Source organism: Bubalus bubalis, chromosome 3 (assembly GCF_019923935.1).
Source record: "Bubalus bubalis isolate 160015118507 breed Murrah chromosome 3, NDDB_SH_1, whole genome shotgun sequence".
Lineage (NCBI taxonomy): Eukaryota > Metazoa > Chordata > Mammalia > Artiodactyla > Bovidae > Bubalus > Bubalus bubalis.
In genome coordinates, this window is record NC_059159.1 from 97823270 (window position 1) to 97843613 (window position 20344).

At 34.7% G+C, this 20344-nt stretch overlaps 1 long non-coding RNA gene across 1 annotated transcript in view; it reads left to right on the top strand.

Moving 5' to 3' along the window:
- The window catches only part of LOC123332814, a 419771-nt gene extending 402550 nt beyond the window's left edge, over positions 1–17221 (top strand). Inside the window, exons 5-6 of the long non-coding RNA XR_006549871.2 lie at positions 10281–10330; positions 16342–17221. This is a non-coding gene — a long non-coding RNA (uncharacterized LOC123332814). The remainder of the gene's footprint in view (positions 1–10280; positions 10331–16341) is intronic.
- Positions 17222–20344: the final 3123 nt, after the last annotated feature.

The following is a 20344-nucleotide window of genomic DNA, read 5'->3' on the forward strand; positions in this document are numbered from 1 at the left end:
TTGGAGTTTCAGTTTTAACATCAGTCCTTCCAATGAATATTCAGGACTCATTTCCTTTAGGATGGACTGGTTGGATCTCCTTGAAGTCCAAGGGACTTTCAAGAGTCTTCTCCAACACCACAGTTCAAAAGTATCAACTCTTCAGCACTCAGCTTTCTTTATGGTCCAACTCTCATATCCATACATGACTACTGGGAAAATCATTGCTTTGACTAGACGGACCTTTGTTTTCTTGAATATAAAGTCATACATGAGGAACGGATGAATATATAGGTGCATTATTCAATTGGAGATAGAAAAATTGAAGTTGTTAACATGAATAACTTTAATCCACTTAAAATGTATGAGCAAATTATGTCATAGCAGGAGAGAGAATGAAATATAGAAAAAGGACAGAAAAAGAGAAGAGATTGGAAATAGTTCACTTTAGTGGCTATTAGGAATGTAATGGGTAGGTAATTGTTAGGAAATAATAATGATGATGAAACAGGAGCAACACATATGGCTAGTTGTGTGGTAGAATAGCAAAGCAGGAAGCAAACATTTTGGTATAGCAACTTTCTTTTCCAAGGATTAGAGAAGACAATTTTATTGAACATCATTTCACTGAGCTGGGGAGGATTAGAGTGAAAGGGAAATTAAATGGAGACAGAGAGGTTTCAAAGTACATGATCTAAAACTACCTCATTTTAAGAGATAAAGGACCTGTGGCTTAAAAACCTTGCCCATATGGTTAAAATGAAGGTTCTGGTCCTTAATTCTGGAACAGGCCATGAGAGTCTGGTTCTAACAAGTCCAGAACTTCCGTGAGAATCTACAGTTTATTAAGAATCACAAGTGATTTTCATGTATATTTCAGAAGTATGTACTTTTAAGTTTGAGAGGCACTGACATACACTTTACTTCTACTTCTGTGTTGGTAATTGCCATGAAAATGGTAAAAGGAAAAGCAGGAGGAATACTGGGTATTTCCAGGGGGTAAGAGTCAGACACGACTGAGCGACTGATCTGATCTGATCTGATTCAAGTATCCAATTATGCAGAAATAGCTAGAAAGGGACTGTGAGGCCCCAATACAGCTCTGTTTTGAGAACAGGGAGAGAGAAGGATCTAAGAGTAATGATGGCAGCTGCAGAACTGAAGCTCCAGAGTTTATCAGAGCTTTGGCAACAGTTGATGTGAGATGAAAATTAATGTTTCTATAGTTACCAAATAATTTATATAAAGTTAAACCAGTTCTATGAACTTTCATAGGTTCTTACAGATTTCTCAATATAACCAACTCCAGTAATGAAAAGATTGTGATATTATGCTGGAAGTTACAGTTTACAATTTTAATTTCTTCCAAATGTATAGATATCTATAACACAATGACTTTTATGATGAACATTATTATTTCTGAAACTCTATTAATTAATACAGCTGAATGTCAACTTAGGAAAATTACGGTGTGACATTGTCACTCTTGAAAAAGAATTTGGATAATCTCTTTATAATGCCCCCATTTGTAGTTGGAAGTTATTGTTGCCGATCATATGAACACAACAAAATTTTTATAAAATTTTAATATTTTGAATAATTTGGAGTGACATGTTGATAGTGATATTTAAGAGTCAAAATACTTAATGTGAGGATCTATACATTTTAGTTTAAAACATGTAAATAGCTACTTTCAATTTGGATTGCTTGATGTTATTTCTATATCTCCCTGACACCAGAAATATTTATAATAATTACTTTAATTTGATACTTTTTTTAATGAGGATAAAACTTTAGTTAGAGGTTTTAACATTTTGTATTTTTGTAAGCACAGTTTCAAAGCAGATAGTTGTTCAGTTACAAAAATATCAAAGGCACCTCTGCTGCTGCTGCTGCTGCTGCTAAGTTGCTTCAGTCATGTCCGACTCTGTGCGACCCCATAGATGGCAGCCCACCAGGCGCCCCGGTCCCTGGGATTCTCCAGGCAAGAACACTGGAGTGGGTTGCCATTTCCTTCTCCAATGCATGAAAGTGAAAAGTGAAAGTGAAGTCGCTCAGTCGTGTCTGACTCTTAGTGACCCCATTGACTGCAGCCTACCAGGCTCCTCTACCAACAGCCTAAAACACAAATTCCAGTCTATAATGTTTTTGGCAACTTTTTTTTTTTTTCCTAGTCATGCATTTGAGTTTTCAAATATCTTCCAATTATATAATGAAATCTTTGCAGAAGCCCTGGGATATTATGATTTGTGGAGTTAATTCACAAATAACATCTTTCCTCAGTAGAGTTTAAACCATGGAAGAAATATTGTCATCTTTTGTCATTTTAATTTTCTCTAATGCATACAAACATGTTAATGCATAGTTGGAAACTAAAAGGTTCAGACAAATTTGAGTCCCCAAAGAATATGCTGTACAATTAGTTTTCTGTCACAGTAAAATGTATCCAAATTCTTTGAGATCATATTAAACTAATAAGGTGATGCAAGATACAAGTAATTTTATAATAGCTTTATTAAGATATAATTCTCATACCGTAAGATTATTTTTTCATGGAACTTTTTAAAGTGTGCGATCCAGTGGCTTTAGTGTACAGGTAGACAGCATTGCACAGCCAGCACCACTATCTAATTTTATAATGTTTTCATGATCTGAAAAGAAATCCTGTACCTATTGGCAGTCATTCACCTTCTGCTCACCCTTCAGTCCCTGAAAACCACTAATCTGCTTTCTGTGTCTATAGAATTTCTCAGATATTCAAATGGTTTTCCATCCAAGGCTGAGATGACACACCCTGTCCAGGATTCAGTCCATATCTTATTACTGTACTGTTACAGAGTAGAGTTTAAGGGAGCAGGAGTGGGGGGCCGTAGGTAGCCTCTCATGATTTAAAAAGAAAAAAAAGGTCACTGGAGCTAGAGTTTCAGGCATTAATGCTGCATTCTAGCTAGAGAATTGGGAGAAGGCAATGGCACCCCACTCCAGTACTCTTGCCTGGAAAATCCCATGGATGGAGGAGCCTGGTAGGCTGCAGTCCATGGGGTCGCACAGAGTCGGACACAACTGAAGCGACTTAGCAGCAGCAGCAGCAGCTAGAGAATTAATGAGAATAGGGGGAAAAGATGGGTCTGTTGTCTATATTCAGGGCCACTTCCTAGAAGTCACTCACTCTACTTCCACACACATGCATTTTCCAGAGTTTAGTCTCATAACACCAAGACTAAGAATCTTTTTCCAAGTAGCCATGAACCTACTTAAAAGTCAGCAGCCCTTTACTAAAAAATAGAGAAAGATAAATATTGGAGGATAACTGGAACTCTCTGTCATAATGTTAAACCCACTTGAACTTATTAAAATGTATTAAGCTAAGATTTGGAATACCTGAAGAACAATCCTTAAGAAAGATTTTAGACTCTTAGGGCAGCATATGTAGTGGCTTTTGATGGTGGCAATAAAATATAAAACCATTAAGTGCCATATTTGTAACCAGGATATAAAAAATATGAGATAAGACCATATTTGTCTTGTTCATCACTTAACCTCATATTCTGGAATAATAGTGACTGACACATAGTTGCTCAGTAAATATTGAATAGGTAAGTGGATTATTGAGTTGACTTCATGTAGCTGTATCTGTTGTTTACAGTTAGAGTTAAGTAACATATTTACAAATTATCTAATCTTGGGATGAGTTGATAATTCCAAAACTTATTGCTATCACTCTAACTTTCCCAGGATTTAAGATCTGTTTTGAAAGAAATGATTTAGGCATTGAAAAGACATTGAAAAAGTTTGGGTGTTACTGAGCTAAGGTAAAAATCTAACACCTAAATGGTTGTTTTCTTCCTAGGGAACTGTCTAGCAATTATTTCTTTATTGAAACATTGCATTAATTATGTAGGTGTTTATTAGTTATTTACTGAGATTTTACAATATGCCAAACTTCATTGAAACTACTTTTTTTCTCTCATCTATGTAATCTGCAATTATAATGGGAATTGTATTTCTGAGTAGATAAGCTTGACACTCTTCAAAGAATTAAGAGTTCAAACTTTGTTTTGTTTTTTTTAAAAAATACATTCTTTGCAATTTTCTAAGTAGATAGACGGCTATCTGGTTTCCCAGGAAAGCGTTTCTCATAACTTATACAAAAACTGCATATATATTGCACAAAATGTACATATTTTATAAAATCTAATGTATTTTAAAATTCATTGGCAGAAAATTTTAGAAATTGGCATATCTGTTCATGTATAGTTTCAATTTATCATTTAATAAACTAGGCACTATGGAGCTATCTATCTAAAATTAATCATAATACGTTGGAGCTGTAAGACTGGAAGAATTTATTTACTATTATGGTAGATTTATTTTAAAAATTTGAGAGTATAGTTGTATCTCTGCTTTATGGAGTTGAAGTTTTAAGTTTCATTCTAAATAGAATAGAATGAAAACTCAATTTCTTTCACATTTCCTCCTCATTAAAAGAATCAGAATTTCTATGCTGCATGTAACTAATAGAGTAAGAGAGTTTGTATTTGAAATTCAGCTGTACCATTTCTACCTCTATGCTCTTGGGTACATTTTTAAATTTCTCTATTGTCTTGTGTGTGTGTGTGTGTGTGTGTGTGTGTGTAAGTTAGTTGACCAGTCCTGTCCAACTCTTTGCAACTCCATGGGCTGTAGCCCACCAGACTCGTTGGTCCATGCAGTTCTCCAGGCAAGAATACTGGAGTGGGTTGTCATGCCCTTCTCCAGGGGATCTTCCTGACCCAGGGATCAAACCTGTATCTCCTGAATTGCAGGCAGATTCTTTACCATCTGAGCCACATTGGAAGCCCTCTATTGTCTTATCTATACAATAATGGTAGTCATATTTGATAGGATTGTTCTAGCGATTAAATGAGTTGAACCTAAAGTACTTAACCTACTTCCTGTCATATAGTAGATATTCAACCAATGTTAACAACTATTAATATTACTATTAATATTAGGATCCACTAAGCTGTTAGTAGGGGCTTCCCAAGTGGTGATAGTAGGAGCTTCCCAGGTTGGCGTTAGTGGTAGGAACCTGCTTGCCAATCCAGGAAACATAAGAGATGTGGGTTTGATCCCTGTGTTGGGAAGGTCCCCTGAAGGAGGGGATGGCAACTAATGGCAGTATTCTTGCCTGAAGAATCCCATCGACAGAGGAACCTGGCGGACTCAGACCGTAGGGTCAGGGTCACAGAGAGTTGGACACGACTAAAGCGACTTAGCACACAAAGGTGATTGTAGACATATAATAAATGTGTTAATTACCTGACCTCTGAATCTAATATATATGTTTATATATATCAGAGAAGGCAATGGCACCCCACTCCAGTACTCTTGCCTGGAAAATCCCATGGACGGAGGAGCCTGTTAGGCTGCAGTCCATGGGGTCGCTAAGAGTAGGACACGACTGAGCGACTTCACTTTCACTTTTCACTTTCATGCATTGGAGAAGGAAATGGCAACCCACTCCAGTGTTCTTGCCTGGAGAATCCCAGGGACGGGGGAGCCTGGTGGGCTGCCGTCTATGGGGTCGCACAGAGTCGGAAATGACTGAAGTGATTTAGCATAGCATATATATATATATATATATATGCATACATATATGCATAGTAGTAAAATATCACGTGGAAACTGTGTTGTATATCACAGAATTTGATGCCAGCATCTCTGGATTAAAACCAAAACAACAAAACAACTCCTGTAATAAGTATATTTACATAATAACTTCCTCACAGCTGAGAATTAAATTAGTTGACCCATTCAAAATATTTAAACCTGTGATCCATATATCTCTTATTTTTAGTAAATATTATTTATGGCATATGACTTAATTGAGATTCTGAACTTAATTAAGCTTGAGTTGAATTTTGACTTCACAATGTATTAGTGATAAGATATTTTAGAGTATATACAGGCAACTGTTAGCTTCCATTTTTTATCTGAAAATGTGGAAAATAGTGTCATTTTTGTATTAATAGAAATACTCAGAAGAAATTTTAGTGAATGTCAATTGAAGATATATGAAATAAAGTGTAGAGATCCTAGCATTGTTACTTATCCATTGCTAACTAAATATCATTTTAATGAGACCTGCCAGACTGCCTTTAAAATAATTTGTAATTATATTTTAAATTATTTAAAATAGCTCCCCAATGTTTAGGTTTCCAAATCATCTAAAAATTCAACCTTCTGTCACTCTCTCTAAAAATTGAACTTTCAGCAAAATTGAGCCAAGAAGAAATAAAGTGCTTTAAACCATCTTAACATCAGAGAAATCACCTTCTGAAATGCCAATTCCATGAATTTTTCAAGCACATATCCAATAAATCCATTAGTTAATAGCTATAATCTATAGAAATACTAATTCAAGTACAACTTTTCAGGATTTCTGCAGTAATTTGACAGTTATATTGGGATTACTATGAAACATTCCTCCTTGACTATTGTAGGTCTAGGATATTAGACTTTCAGAATTACCAATAATGTTTTGTTTTGTTTTGCTGAAATTTGCTTACTTGCTTCAGCATACATTCTTTCTGAATTGTTATTCCTCCAAATACAAATAGTTCAAATGGAAGAGGTTTATCTTATCAAATTCATTTAGCTGAATCTTGTTATATGAAATAAAATTTCTAGAAATGCATCAAGGACAACACTAGCCTAGTGCCAATGTCACTGACAGTTTAATAACTCATTCTTCACCACAAATTGCCCCCCACCCCTGCCAAATATTTATGTCACTCACATCTTGTTAAAATGGACTCTCCTCTTTGAGTGTAACTCAGTACTCAGTATCAACTGAAAAGGATAGATTAATTTTAAGTGAAGTGAAGTGAGGTCACTCAGTCATGTCCAACTCTTTGAGACCCTATGGTTTGTAGCCTACCAGGCTCCTCCCTCCATAGAATTCTTCAGACAAGAGTACTGGAGTGGGTTGCCATTTCCTTCTCCAGGGGATCTTCCCAACCTAGGGATCGAACCCCAGTCTCTGGCATTCCAGGCAGACTCTTTAACCTCTGAGCCAACAGGGAAGCCCCAGATTAATGTTGGGGTAGGCTATATTTCTGCTTTGGCTTTCTTGTAGGCCTAAAATCACCTCCCTGGCTTGACCTTGTCTTTGAAAAACAAAAAGCAAATATATTTAATGTCATTTCTAGAATCCCTGAATTTAAGCATGAACAGTGACTTTGAGTCTGAGTATCCAACACATCTGATCAGATCAGATCAGATCAGATCGTGTCCGACTCTTTGCGACCCCATGAATCGCAGCACGCCAGGCCTCCCTGTCCATCACCAACTCCCGGAGTTCACATCTGATCAGATAGTGCTAAAAGAAATTATTGTTTCTATAGTATAATGTCAAATCTTAAAGCTTGAATTTAAATTTTAATAATGAAATAATAATAACAATTAAAAATTTCAATTGGTGTATCCAAGGAGTTCATTCCCCAATGGCAATACTTAGCTTCAACCAAATATTGTTTCTAATACTTAACTTTTTAACATGTGCCTCAAATTTAACTGGATGCACCTCTTGATTAAAGAGGTAAGGATGGGGAAAAGTCACTATAATTCTTTGAATGACTTTAAGATGTATAAGCATTCAGATCAACTAGGTTATAAGCATTCAGATCAAATAGCATTCAGATCAACTAGGAAAGGTTTCCCTTTTAATCAACATCAGCAGAAAGTAGACTTTTTCAAGTCGTCATCTCCTTCCTTGCTCCTATAGGGAAAATGCAAGCAGAAAGTAGTTGAATAGTGAGTTTAGGACATCTGCAAAGTTAGTCCATGTGCACTGGAATTAGCAAAAAGGATAGGCAGCAGAGACATCTATCAGTTCAGTTCAGTCGCTCAGTCGTGTCCGACTCTGCGACCCCATGAATCGCAGCACGCCAGGCCTCCCTGTCCATCACCAACTCCCGGAGTTCACCCATGCCGGTGCCAGCCGGCCAAGTCCATCAGGTCCCGAGAACGTGCACAGCGGGGCTGAGAAAAGAAACTAAAGCAAGAGAAATCTACAACAAAGATGGGGTCGAGAGATTCAGACACGTCTCCACGAAGGGACGCAGTCTGACACCAACTTTATTCAGCATCTCATATTTATACAGAAGAGCGTGAGAAGACAAGACAGTTAACATTTTTTTTGTTTGACCTACACATCTTACAAACAGTCACAAGAAATCTTGAGAGCATGGGAATGGCACCCTGTTATTATTTCTTACACCAGATAACATTTCTCTGTGCATGAGAAGTTTGCATAGAACTCCAGGTGTTTGCAGTAAATAAGCGCCTAATCTCTGGGGTGGCGGGACAGAGAACTATGTTTGCAAGCAAACCCTCAAGGACTGAGGCAGCTCCCAGAGCTGTGTCCTTCGGATAAAGGACCCCGTTCTCACGGGCAGCTCCCCGCACACCCAGACTCACGTCCATCGAGTCAGTGATGCCATCCAGCCATCTCATCCTCTGTCATCCCCTTCTCCTCCTGCCCCCAATCCCTCGCAGCATCAGAGTCTTTTCCAATGAGTCAACTCTTTGCATGAGGTGGCCAAAGTACTGGAGTTTCAGCTTTAGCATCATTCCTTCCAAAGAAATCCCAGGGCTGATCTCCTTCAGAATGGACTGGTTGGATCTCCTTGCAGTCCAAGGGACTCTCAAGAGTCTTCTCCAACACCACAGTTCAAAAGCATCAATTCTTCGGCGCTCAGCCTTCTTCATAGTCCAACTCTCACATCCATACATGACCACAGGAAACTATAGAGGGCTATTAAACAGAATAATTACTTGGAGCAAGACGACCTGAAGGCATGGCCAGTAACTGGAGGAAAACACAATGGACTGAGAGAATCAGAGACTCAGAGTACAGTCAAGTCTCTGCCACCAGTTGGTTCAATGACTTGGACCAAGAAATTCTGAGCATGCATTATTGAAGATTTAGCTCCACATGTGCATTTCAATTTGCATAAAAAATAATGTAAATATTTACGCTTAATAGTACTAGTTTATTTTCCACTAATATTGGATAAAAAGAATGTTAGAAATATTTTATTTCATTCTTCAAGTGGTTCATAGTACTGTCAAGATCATTTCCACACATGATTTCTACTAAGAATTAAATAATATTTTTATCAGATAAACTATGTTACATAATGTTTCCTTCATTAGCAATAAAAAAAGATTTAATGGTTAGAAACCTGAGAGAAACATATCCTCCAAACCACCACCACTCATAAGGAACTGGCACAATATAGAGATTCAATCTATTACAATTTGTATGTTTTATGAATTTTTATTGGGTTGACCAAAAAGTTCATTTAGGTTTTTCCAGAGTACACAGTACAGAAAAATGCAAGCAAACTTTTTAGCCAACATGATAATACATTACACAATAGTGTACCTGCCTATATATGTCATTCATGAGTTTTCTAAAAGGTTCATAAATGCTACTAATTTCTTCACTGAGGGTAGAAATTAAATCTTCAGTTTCCTTATTTTGTTGATAGAAAACAGTATCTACCTATCAGGAAGCAAATTTAAGGGCTTAGTAAATGTGTGTTGATTAGTAAGTTACCACTCCATCAAAATGATAAAACTGTTGCAAAGCATGTTAACTACTAAATATGATCACATGTGATAGTAATCAAATGTCTTGATTCAGTGAAAATAACGATAACCAGTTTCATAAAGAGCTGTTGTTAAATATCTTAAACAATTTAAGATGTATAACAAACTATGGAATACTACATGACCTTTAAAATGATAACATAAAATATTTATATTCATGAATAACTATATATTACCCACTGATTAAAACACATCAACTGAACAGTGGTGTAATAACCATATTTGTACATGTGTGTGCATGCATGTGTATGATAGCATATGTGTGTGTGTATTTGACACTGTTAACTGAGTGTAACTGAGAAGACTTTCTAAAATAATATATGCAAATATATTTTGTTTGCAAATATATCCCTCACCCATAGTCCCACAAGAAGCAAGAGACAATAAAAATTCTCTGCTTGTTTGTCATCCCTTCATTAAAGAGCTGAAATTAGAGTAATTAATTTCAAATCACAATAATTTGATGTGAATTGAGTAATAGCAATGCTATTTTAGACAAATATTGTAGTCAAAATATGTGCACTAATTACACATAAAATAAATTTTTCATGATATTGAATCACTATTTAACATTTTATGATCTTAAATTAAAATGCAATATCTTTACTAATACAAAATATTTCTGCTTGTACTTTATTTAGGTCTCAGGGTGGTGAACTTTTTCTTTGAATTCCTAACCTGTGAGCCTGTGGTAAGATTATGATTAATATACTAAATTGTATGATTTATTTACCTGTTACCTCTGCTTGATTAATAACAGTAAAGGGAATTTGCTTAGGTAATTTGATACTTTACCTTAGTTTTACATAAATGTTGAAGAAGCTATGCAATATTTTCTATCAAATGTTTATATTCTTGAGTAGATTATGGTAATATAGTCAACTGATAGTCATTTGATGCAGTCTTTGATAGATTCCTAAGTGAATTTGTAGCTTTGCTCAGAAAGGTAAAGATTTATACCATGGAGAAAAATTATTTGACTCTAAATGACAGTATTATATATTAAAATTTTTATATAGGTTTATTTGATGCCAATGACTAGGGCAATGAGTTATTGAAAGTTAACTATAACACCTGTCAGGATTTATTAAAATTGGGTTCTTCTATGAAAGTTTGATGTTGGAGCTTTAGAGAGTTGAAAGCAAACCATATAGCTATAGAAATAGAAATGATAAAAAATGACCAGTAACTTCTAAGGTGATTTGGGGGATGTTATTTATTTGTTAACTTATGTGGTTGATACATTCAATAACGTGTTAAAAGTGTGAAGATGGCTTGCATTTATAATTGATTACTACAGAATATAACTAAACTATGTTTATGTTGTAAAACTAATTGGGTTATTTTAGTAAGAGAATTTTCAGGACCTATCTGTTCCTTAATAGTAAACTTGATAAAGATTTAGCTTGTAATTGAGATATAAATTGCAGATAGCATGGGCATTTGTATCATACATTTCATATTTGGGCAAAAATGACATCTTTGGAAACGCAGAGACAATGAACTAAATCTCTTATTGATGTGATAAAACAGCATTATTGTTTCATATGATAAAACAGGATTACTGAAATGTATATTAAAGAAGTTGTTTTAAGTGACTATAGGCAACGACCACCTCTGGGCATTCAAAGGTATTCTCTTTGGTAGGGTACTTAGAAATATTCCAGGTATGATTTTTAAAAAAGAAAAAAAATACCACCTAGAATTGTCTGCTCTACCACAAGGACTCTGCTAATAATGGAAGTTTTTATAAAATTTCATTTGGATATGAATAGAGCAATAATTTCATCCTTGAGAATTTGTTCTTTAATTTGTAGCTTGTAGTTTACAAATATAACTAAATGAAATGATAAATTATTTTAACTTAAAAATGGTACAAAGTATTTGTAAGATCTATTTGAATCTCTAGTCTCTTTAATATTCTTATATAAGCATATCATACATAGAAAGAATTGCTCACATCTCAGGGCACAGTCTCTGTGAATTGCCATAAAATGAACATACCCATTTAACAAGCACTCATAGAAATTAAAAAACAAAAGGATAAAAAGAGTATATGAAACCCCACCTCATATAGTTACTTTTCTAGTAACTATACCCACAGAGCATATGCACTATCTTGAATTCTAGAAGGATAGATTACCTTGCTTACTTAATCACATTTTATAAATGTAAACATATGGTATGTACTGCTTTGGTTCTTATTCTCTAAATTACATTTGTAAGATTGTATGCATTGGTGAATCACTCATTCTCATTGCTGTGTAATATTAAACTGTATCCAGATTATGGTCCTTCCCCCATTTGTAAGCATTTGAGTAGACTTCAGCTCTTATAAATAATGATTATATGGCCATTTGGAACATGTATTTTAGGGAATCTGTGTATATATTTTATTGGATATATAGGATATGTATATGTTCTGCTTTAGTAGATACTGACATTTTATCAAACTGGTTATATCATGTTTCAACAGCAGGATATCAGTTCAGTTGCTCTGTATATTTGAATATATAGTATCTCAGTAATATTTGAGACTTTTCATTCTTCTATTTCAGTTCATTTGATGTGTATAGAGGGAATTTTTTAATTTGAATATCTTAAAGGTATTAAAAACTTTATAATTATTTGTCATATTATATATCCTTATATAATTATAGTATCTATCCTTTTTTATTATATACATATGAAAATTGAATCCTAAGCTGGATACATTCACTAATATACTGGAGTGGATCAACTTGATTCATAAGAGCCAACCGTTGTGTGAAGAATTTTGAAGGCTGCTTATTAGTTTGAAAATGTGCCATGGTAGAAACATTTACATCACATATATTGGCAAACATTTGAAAACCGGACTTTAACTTTTTTCTTGGAAAGCTAGTTTTTAAACATTTACCCAGCATGACACTGGATATGTACACTGTATATGAAACCATTTGATGGAATTTCTTATCTCGTGATAGTATCTTTTGATGGATAGAATTCTTCATTTTAATTTATTCTAGTTTATTAAGTTTATTTCTTATGTGATTAGGATTTTTATGTGCTATTTAAGAAATATTTACCTTAGCAGTGATTATTAAGATATTTTTCTATAGTTTAAAATTACCATTTGAATTTCACATTTAATGATCTCAAGATATTAAGGATAATTCTTCTGTGGTATTAATTTGTATACTTAAGATAGTTAGCTGGATAGCTTTTCCTTAGGATAGTAAATGCTCTGTGTATATGGTTACCTTTTTAATGTAAAATCATATATAAACATGACAACACTGATATTTGTGTTTAATCATTTGATGTAGCTATTTATAGGTAATTTGTCATATTTTACAAAGTTAGTATATGTATTTGTGCATTGTCCCCTATAAGTTTCAAATAACATAATCAGATGGCTATTATTTTGAAAGTAAGTATCTGGTGCTCAGTTACATCTGAGTCTCTGTGGCCCCATGTAGTATGCCAGCCAGGCTCCTCTGCCTATGAAATTTTCCATACAAGAATATTGGAGTAGGTTGTCATTTCCTCCTCCAGAGAATCTTTCCAGTCCAGGTATGGAATGTGCTTCTCTTGCATCTCCTGCATTTTCAGGTAGATTCTTTACCACTACACCACTTGGGAAGCCCCCAAGTATCTAGCAGCATAGCAAACTTATTATGTAACTTTAACCTTAACTGTAGACAATTTATTTCTATCATATATTACTGAATGAACCAAGTCTGAAAAATATTAAACAGAATCAATGAAAAAAAAAATAACCCTCAGAATATTAGACTAATCTTTTTGCATTCAAATAAAATTATTGTCAAAATATATTTTCTTGTATCTAAAACATTATATTATATAAATTGAATAAACATATAACTGTAGGAAAGGAAAGATATACCCAATCTGAATGCAGAGTTCCAAAGAATAACAAGGAGAGATAAGAAAGCCTTCCTAAGTAACTAATGTGAAGAAATAGAGGAAAACAGTAGAATGGGGAAGACTAGACGCTCTTCAAGAAAATCAAGAAAAATGTTCCAAAGGAACATTTCATGCAAATATATGCAGAGTAAAGAAAAGAAACGGTATGGACTTAACAGAAGCATAAGATATGAAGAAGAGGTGGCAAGAATACACAGAACTATAAAAAAAAAATATCTTAATGACCCAGATAACCACAATGGTGTGATCACTCATCTAGAGCTAGACACCTTAGACTGGGAAATCAAGTGGGCCTTAGGAACCATCACACAAACAAAGCTAGTGGAGGTGATGGAATTCTGGCTAAGCTATTTCAAATCCTAAAATATGATGCTGTTAAAGTGTTGCACTCAGTATGCCAGCAAATTTGGAAAACTTCAGTAGCCAAAGGACTAGAAAAGGTCAGTTTATATTCCAATTCCAAAGTATTGCAATGCCAAAGAATATTCAAACTACCACATAATTGCAGTCATCTCACATGCTAGCAAAGTAATGCTCAGAATTCTCCAAGCCAGGCTTCAACAGTACATGAACTGAGAACTTTCAGATGTACAAGCTGGATTTAGAAAAGGCAGAGGAACCAGAGGTCAAATTGCCACCATTCACTGGATCATGGAAACAGCAAGAGAATTCCAGAAAAACATCTGCTTTATTGACTACTCCAAAGCCTTTGACTTTGTGGATCACAACAAATTGTGGATAATTATTCAAGAGATGGCAACACCAGACCACCTTACCTGCCTCCTGAGAAACCTGTATACAGGTCAAGAAGCAAAAGTTAGAACCAGACATGGAACAATATACTGGTTCCAAACTGGGAAAGGAGTACATTAAAGCTGTATATTGTCACCCAGCTTATTTAACTTACATTTAGCATACATCATACAAATGCCAGGCTGCATGAAGCACAAGCTGAAATCAGGATTGCCAGGAGAAATATCAATAACCTCAGATATGCAGATGACACCACCCTTATGACAGATAGTGAAGATGACCTAAAGAACTTCTTGAGGAAATTGAAAGAGGACAGTAAAAAAGCTGACTTAAAGCTCAACATTCAAAAATCAAAGATCATGGCATCTGGTCCCATCTTTTCATGGTAAGTAGATGGGGAAACAATGGAAACAGTGACAGACTTTATTTTCCTGGGCTTCAAAATCACTGCGGTTGATAACTGCAGCCATGAAATTAAAAGATGCTTACTCCTTGGAAGAAAAGTTATGACCAACCTAGATAGCATATTAAAAAGCAGAGGCATTATTTTGCCAACAAGTCCCTCAGGTCAAAGCTATGGTTTTTGCAGTAATCATGTATGGATGTGAGAGTTGGACCATAAAGAAGGCTGAGTGCCAGAGAATTGATGCTTTTGAACTGTGGTGTTGGAGAAGACTCTTGAGAGTCCCTTGGGCAGCTGGAGATCAACCCAGTCAATCCCAAAGGACATCAATCCTGAATATTCACTGGGAGGACTGATGCTGAAGCTCCAGTACATTGGCCACCTGATGCAAAGTGCCAACTCACTGGAAAAGACCCTGATGCTGGTAAAGATTGAAGACAGGAGGAGAAGGGGATGACAGAGGATCAGATGGTTGGATGGCATCACCAAGCTCCAGGAGATGGTGATGGACAGAGAAGCCTAGCTTGCTGCAGTCCATGGGGTTGCAAAGAGTCGGACAGCAGTTGAGGAACACTGAACAGCAACCATCAAGATAAATATATCGTGAAGGAATAATTACAGAGTATGGCTGTGTGAACCTCATTAAGATAGTCAAAGATATAGATGGTATAGATAGATAAGTTTTCCCAGGTGGCTCCGTGGTAGAGAATCTGCCTGTCAGTGCACAAGGCACAGGAGATGCAGGTTCGATCCCTGGGTCAGAAATATTCCCTGAAGGAGGAAATTAGATTCCACCCAGTATTCATTTCTGGAAAATCCCATGGACAGAGGAGCCTGGCCAGCTACAGTCCACAGGCTGCAAAGAATAGGACATGACTGAGTACACATGCATAAATAGATAGATATCGATATAGACATGTGACTTAAATTTTTGATGGAATACAGTAGTGAACCACATACCTGTTTTTTGCCCAACAGGAATTATAATATTAAAAACAGTATTATTTTTTTCTTAAAACTCTGAGTAAATTATATAAATGTCTATATGTTTGCCACAGATTGTATTGTCTTTTTATGCAATTCTGTGAATTGAATGTGTTTTTTCCTCTTCAAGTAATGTTTTTTATTTAAATGCATTCAATTTTCTCTATAGTAGTCAAAATATTTGTGATTTAATGAAACATAATGGAATTTAATATTTTTTTTAAATGGAAATTTCAATAGTTTCAATACACACATATCTAATAGACTGTTTCTTTTTTAATATCTGGGTTTTTATTGCAGGCCACTTTATTGACTTCAGAGTAACTCATAACTCAAAAAATAGACATGCAAAAGTAAATGATATAAAATTGTGTTTTAACAATTAATTACCAATTTTCAAATCTATATAATAGTGAGAAGTCTGCTGAGAAAAATTGAGGATTTATAGATTAATCCTTGAAATTAAAGAAAAATGACATTGATTTATTTTCATATATTTGGATAGAGCCTAGGATTAGTACCCCAGAGTTATTATTCTTTTGAATATTCTTGCCTGCTTTAGATAGCCAAAGATGAAAAAATAAGGAGTGTGTGCTAATTATAAGCTAATTAGCTGATTTTCACTGTTACAGCATTACTAACCACTGTGGGATAATTAAAGCAGGAAGGACAAAGGTGAATGAAAAACTGAAAGGTGTCTTGAAGATTGGTTCAAAGACTTTACATGGCAATAATAAGTCTAATCCTGTACTAGTCTTCTTAAATAGCTAAATAATGAGTTTATCTGTAAAATACAGCACAGCTTACACAAACCTTAATTCATGAATGTGTCTGTCCCTGAAGATAAATGATAGTTAAAGGGAAAAAAAAAATCCAGTGAAGATAGACACTGAATAGAAGTAACTGATAACAGTTAAATATACTTTATTTAAACAGAGATTACAGAGTTTAAGGGCAAATAAAGTTCAAAGATACACAGCTGACTTATTGGAGGAAGAAAACCAGTAGAAACTGAAGAGATGTCAACATGTAGAATATTTTATTATATATAATTTGAGCCCCAAACTAAAATGAAATATGCAATAAAATTATAATCTGAGAGTACAAACACCCTTTAAAAAGAAAAAAATAAATGGTGAAATATATTCAGAAAAAAAATTCCAAATAACTAAGATGTTTTGGTACTATAAATGAAGACTGAGTTTTTTTCTTTTTTGTAGTTAAATGCTATTTTAATTTTTATTTTTAACATTTTATTGTAGCAAAATGCACATAAGATTAAATATACTAACCTTAGAGTAAAATTATTGGACACACAAAATATCATCTGTATATTTTTAGTTCATATTTAATGATATATTGATTTAACTGTTAAAGTACAATATTGTGTTTTCTCTCCCTGAAAAGTCATATTTTTAGTTCCTGGCCCAATATCTGGCAACAGCAGATGGTCTCTGAACCTTTGCTATCTAGAATATCAAGTTTATATAAACTAAGTAGAAGTTTTTTGTTTCTTTTGCTAAATAAACCATTTTTTTCTGAAATACATCCTCTTTCCAAACTTTCCTTTCCTCCGCCTTCCCTCCTTTCCTTTCTTCATTCCGCAAATTCCAACATTTGTGAAGGATTTACCATGCACTATGAAGATGGCTAACTAATGTTACAATGGTAGAACAGACAAGACATACATATTTATTAATTTTACAGTCTAAGAAAAAAAAGATTATTGTTAAAGTAAGTCTCAATTTTGATAAATATTATGAAGAAATACATTCTCAAATATAAAATAACTGGTACAGAAGTTGCTATTTACTGCTTCAAAGGAAAAATAGAGTTCCCCATATGAGGGAATGAAGAGAGAAAGGAGTATAAAGAGATTTCTAGCCTTGGAGGAAAAGGGCAGCTTGGAATGTTCAAAGAGGGTAAATAATGTTAGTGTGCACGGATCACAGTAAGTAAAAAGGAAGGAGGCATGACAAAGGTTAGGTCTTGTAGGTCATGATAAGTGTACTGGATTTTGTTGTAAATGCCATTGGAAGTTGTTGATCATTTTTCCTAAGTGTTTAAGATAAGTTCTTTGTGGGGAATGAATTAGTGGGAAATATTTCTACAAGTGGAAAGGTCATTTAGGAGGAGACATTTGCAGAGTTCTAGGGACGGGGGAGCCTGGTGAGCTACCGTCTATGGGGTCACACAGAGTTGAACACGACTGAAGCGACTTAGCAGCAGCAGCAGCAGAGATAGATGTGATAATTTGATCTAGGACAGGATCTCTGTAATGAATTTACAATGTATTTTGGATGCAGAACCAAAAGGACTTATTTGATTTGAAGTAGATGGTGAGAGAAAAAATGACAAGCATGAATCCTACATTTGAACAATTGATTGTGTAGCAAAACCATTCACAACTAAGTTGGTTAAGATGGATTTGGGAGGCAGGTTCTAGTAATAGAACCAATAACTCCATTTGGAATCAAGAATATCTTGTCTTACCTCTCTTTTGCACTTGTTACTTCAAACAAAAACCATTTGAAGGCAAGTAGGGAATGAGGATTCAACGCTGTGCATTCTAAGTATTCATGAAAGGCAATGATTTGGCAAACCAGCTTCTCATAGCTAACTGTCCTGGGTTGATGGTTATAGAAGTATGTATGAATTGACGCTGAAAAGGCATATGGCAACTGTTGGGACCCAGGCATTCTGTGGAATGAGGCTGACATTAAATGTACATGTAGTGCAACAAACTTCAATAAGCTCTGGGGTTATAATGTGAGTTTATAGTGAGATCTGGATAGTATATGCAATGAAAAGAGTAGCAATGGCTGATTATTCTTTATTTTTTTTTAATTTTATTTTATTTAACTTTACAATATTGTATTGGTTTTGCCATATATCAAAATGAATCTGCCACAGGTATACATGTGTTCCCCATCCTGAACCCTCCTTCCTCCTCCCTGCCCATACCATCCCTCTGGGTCGTCCCAGTGCACCAGCCCCAAGCATCCAGTATCATGCATTGAACCTGGACTGGCAACTCGTTTCATATATGATATTATACATATTTCAATGCCATTCTCCCAAATCATCCCACCCTCTCCCTCTCCCACAGAGTCCAAAAGACTGTTCTATACATCAGTGCCTCTTTTGCTGTCTCATATACAGGGTTATTGTTACCATCTTTCTAAATTCCATGATTATTCTTTAAAGAAATTATTGGGAAAAAATAGGAAGAGTTTAGTCCAAGGAGCAAAGAATTTCTAACTTTAATGTGAACTCTCACAGGAAAACATAAGCAAACATTAAAATTAAACACGATAAATTTACTAAAATAAAAAGAAGTGAAAGATCTCTATAAACTTCTATCTTTACTATTATCTTCTCTAGAAAACTGTATCTCTCAACTTGAAGGAATCCAAGGGAAAAGAAAATAGTGTTTTCTTTCATTTTGTTAACCTGCAAAGAAGTTCCTATACATCCATATCTGCCTTCTTTAACAGGGGTGAAAACATAGGAAGCTTCCCTGTCATTCTTTTTCTCTGTCTCTGGAGGTGGGACAACTGATTGCCTTGCTTTGTTTGCATCATGAAATCCCTTATTTCACATATTTACTAGCTAAATGTATCATAGTGGATATCCATTCACAAGACCACAGTCTGACCTGCATTCTGATCCACTTTCCCTGAAAATTTGACCTTGGGGATTTTTTGCACTTAGTTCAAACCATTCCACTGCTAAGGAAAATAGATATTATCTGATTATACAATAGAGAGATCTGAATGTTACCATTTAAGGGAAGAAGCACTCATGGACTATCACCTCTGGCAGTTTTGTATTTTAGTCCAGCATATCCCTACCTATAATCTTGAGATGACCATATGATATTTAGCCTTGATTAACAAATACAGAAAATCTTGGTATTTAATCAGTTGGCTTCTCAAAGAGTTTCTCTTTACCCATGATAACCATACTTTATGTCAGCAACTGAAGAATTATGATATGGTAAAAGTAAGAACATTAATACTTTAAGGATCTCAAATATTTAAATCTAACAGTTACATATATTGAATTTTCAATCTCAGATTCTAATAAATGGGCTAAGTATGGTTATTTGATTTCTATTGTTATTTGTGATAGTTACATATTCAATGAGTTTATTTTGATATATAGTTATTGCAAAAATGCAAATATATTTTCTATAAACATACCAGAACATGAATTTATTTCAACTGATGCATGTCATTCCAATCTGGTGGATGACAAGGAGTTATAATACTGTCATTATGAATACCTTATTATTTTGAAATAAATTGAAAAGTAGAATGTTTTTTAGACTAATTTGATGTCTCTATTATATGCTTAAGTTAAATCATTATTATTTTAGCACATAAGTAAATCACCATCAAAAATTATAATTGTATCACTAAAAACTTGGCACAGACATTCTGCTGATTCCTCGCACTCTTGCCACATGCTCTGGGATAGACAATGACCTATATTGTTGTAAAAGGAGATTAAACAATGCGGAGTATGGAAAAAGCTGAGGGAGTTGAGGAAGTTTTGTTATTCCAAAATACTTACGTAGCAACTTTTAATGATTCAATAGTTATTATTCTGATGATACTTCCATTGTATTGG